The sequence below is a fragment of the Bison bison genome, unplaced genomic scaffold (assembly GCF_000754665.1).
Source record: "Bison bison bison isolate TAMUID 2011002044 unplaced genomic scaffold, Bison_UMD1.0 scf7180017864489, whole genome shotgun sequence".
In the NCBI taxonomy this organism is placed as follows: domain Eukaryota; kingdom Metazoa; phylum Chordata; class Mammalia; order Artiodactyla; family Bovidae; genus Bison; species Bison bison.
In genome coordinates this window covers 5,607,817-5,611,658 of record NW_011495048.1, presented here as the reverse complement: position 1 = coordinate 5,611,658, position 3,842 = coordinate 5,607,817, and positions in this window count along the sequence as shown.

Below are 3,842 nucleotides of genomic sequence, written 5' to 3'. Positions count from 1 at the left end.
TTCTGCCTCTAGCTGGACCTTCAACCTGCCCACAGTAGGGACCACCCACTCCACAGCCTTACATTTTCCTCTCTGCTGCCAGTCCTCAAACAAATCCTTAGACCAGGCATTTTTGAGGCATCCCTGTACTCACACAGCAGTCCACCGGCAGTTGACATACATGCTATCCCTTCCGGAAGTCAATGGCCAGTGGATTTCCCCTGTGGTTACCTTTTCCTCAAGACCTATTTGGTCACCTGGCTGGGTTGTCAACTGCTGGTGAGAAATCTCAGGAGTTCCCTGGGTGAAAGCACATGGCTTCAGTACATGGAGGTCAGGGAGAAGTCAAAGCAAAAGATAGATCACTCCAGATTAATAGATGGCAGAGAAACTTACATACAAGTAGATACCTGTGCCCACCTGCCAGAATCTTAAAAGTTTATATAGAGGATTTAACGGAGTTCAGTCATGTAATCAGTTTAACTATCTCAATACCACATTGCTTTCCCAAGCTAGTGTAGGAATAATAGGTAGGATATACATTCCAAGGACAGGGAAGAGGGTAACAAGCCTCCAGTTGCATGGGTCTAGCTCTCATGTCAATCAGCAGTCATGTTCTCTCTATTACCTCTGCCAAAGCACACATATGAAAATGGCCTTGACCTGGCGTTTTAAGTGAGACATGAGACATTACTATTATTGCCAATAATAGCTTCCATGTGTTTCAAACATATTATTTACAGGTAATTTAACTGCTCTAAAGTGGCACCTTTTTGAAGCTTTACAAAATCTTAAAATAAACAGATATTTCCCTTATTTTAGACAGAAATAAACTGAGTTGGGGCAGAGATTGTTGAAAAGAGAAAGAAGCAATTTTAAAAAAGAAATTATTTTTTTTAATTAGAGAAAAAAATATTTTATTTTGTACCCTAAATACCACATACAACACAAAATATTCAGAAATATCCTATCTGTTGGCTTTTTAAATATGAATTTTATTTCCAAAAATATTTTATTAAATGTGTTCAATCTCAAAAATAATTACACAAGTGAAAATATAAGTAAAGAGCTAAAGCAACAATCAATACCTAGATAACATTATTTTAACATTTTGAATATATCATTTTAGAATTTTTTAAAAGGAAAAAATATATATAAAATGTACTGTGCTACAAATAAAATTTTAAGAAGTGTTATTAACATATTAAGACATTTTCCATGTACATGTTTTTTTCTGTGTCGACCATTATTTTTAATGGCTGGACATTATTGGTTAGCTATATTTATTATTCATAATTGAAAATGTGTTTTCAGTTTTGTTACTAATATTAAAAAAACCTTCATATATAAAGTAATACATATCATAGTAATATATATTATATATTTGTAAATATATATACCCATACAGTATATGTGTGTGTATATTTTTCTGAATACATATTTGGAATAAATGACTATAGTGAAATCATTAAATCAAAGAATAAGGAAAGTTTTAGGAATTTTGGGTCTATTAATACTACTGTATATTTTAAGGCAATGTCACTTTGTTTTCTTTACAAATATATTGAATACATCTCAAGATTACTATTTTGTTACTGCCCTTTGTGAACTTCATTGTCTAATTTTCTTGTTTTATCAGGTAAAATTTATTATTTAATAATGTTGCTCAAAATTGTAAATGAACTTAGCAATTACAGAAATGTTTTATTGAAAACAATTTCCTCCAGCGAGACAGTGAATAAACTTTTAGTAGACAGGTCATTTCTATTCCATTACCTGATCAATTTTAAATCCACAAAAAATCAAGGGTTTAGATAATTTCAGAATCATTTTTACTATTAAATCTCAAAATAGGGTGTTCTTAGATATCTGCACAACATTATATTGTAAGGTAACTGAATAATACACACAATTTTTAACTCATACTTTGTCCTCTGTGACTTCTACTTCCAGCAAAGTCGTCCTTGATCTCTGTAGTCGACATTCATTCACATATTTCCAGGAACTGAGGACATATAAAATTATTATATCCAGTTCAAATACTGTAGCCAATTTTACTTTTTCTTTTCCTTTTGTTTTTTTTTTTTTGAAGATGGTTATTTAAGAAGACTTCATAAGATAAAAAAGATGGAGGCCATTTCAAGAAATCCAAGAGACATGATAAAATGGAGGAAAGAAAAACTGTATATCATTTGTGATCAGATACGTGAATTAAGTAATCAATGCTGTGTCCTTAAAGTTGATTACTAGAAAAATATATGCTTTTATAAATGTGTACAATGAAAAGTGAGTATAAATAACAGATTGTAAATTTCCTAATTCACTAAAAGAAAATAAATACACACACATATAAAATAAAGGAAAAATTGCTTCATATATGAAAATGTAAAAAGCAAACCATAGATAAACACAAAAATAAAAATATAAACTATGAACCAAAATAAGAAATTGCTTTGAGCACTAATAGTGCATAGAACTTGCCTTGGAGTTTTACATGTACTAACTCATTTAATCCTCCTATCTAATTTATGACCTAGATATTTCCACAAAGCTCAGGCTCTAAAGCCAGACTACCAGGTTCTTCTTTTTCAGTTCTACCACTCACTAATAATATGACCTTGTTCAAATTAATTAAAATTTCAGGGCTTCAGTTCACTCCCTTGAAAATTGGGCATAATAACAGCAATGTCCTGAGGACTAAATACATTAACAAAGAGCAATGCTGTATGTTGTCTTTAAACAACTTTTTCATTTAGCACAGGTACAATTTTTCCGACATTACTATTGTCAGAAAATAGTAATTGACATTACTATTTTAACTCTAACTTAACAGATATAAAATAACCTCCAGATTGAGACTGGGCAGCCAGCAAGATAGAAGGAAAACTAAGTAAATTTGATAACCCACAAACTAATAGATGAAGATAGAAATGTCACAGAAATTAAAAAAAGAAAAAAACAATGACAAAGTAACAATGAGGGCAGTGGATACTGACAAAGTGGTTTCCTGTCATGAGGAAAAGGAAGAGGAACTTAGGGTACATATCATAGCAGTCTGAACATGGGTTGGAAAAGAATTTCCAGACATAGAGCATCACATAAAAGAGTGAGCTTATTAAGGACAAAGAGCAGAGCACAATATGCCAACCTCCTGACAGGCCAGTGAGAGTTGAAACTTTTTGTGGGTTGGTAGCCAATGTCTATAGTTTCTTTTTTTTTTTTTTTTAATTTTATTTTTAAACTTTACAGTATTGTATTAGTTTTGCCAAATATCAAAATGAATCCATCACAGGTATACATGTGCTCCCCATCCTGAACCCTCCTCCCTCCCCATACCATCCCTCTGGGTCGTCCCAGTGCACTAGCCCCAAGCATCCAGTATCGTGCATTGAACCTGGACTGGCATCTCGTTTCATACATGATATTTTACATGTTTCAATGCCATTCTCCCAAATCTTCCCACCCTCTCCCTCTCCCACAGAGTCCATAAGACTGTTCCATACATCAGTGTCTCTTTTACTGTCTCGTACACAGGGTTATTGTTATCATCTTTCTAAATTCCATATATATGCGTTAGTATACTGTAGTGGTGTTTTTCCTTCTGGCTTACTTCACTCTGTATAATAGGCTCCAGTTTCATCCACCTCATTAGAACTGATTCAAATGAATTCTTTTTAATGGCTGAGTAATACTCCATTGTGTATATGTACCACTGCTTTCTTATCCATTCATCTGCTGATGGACATCTAGGTTGCTTCCATGTCCTGGCTATTATAAACAGTGCTGCGATGAACATTGGGGTACACGTGTCTCTTTCCCTTCTGGTTTCCTCAGTGTGTATGCCCAGCAGTGGGATTGCTGGA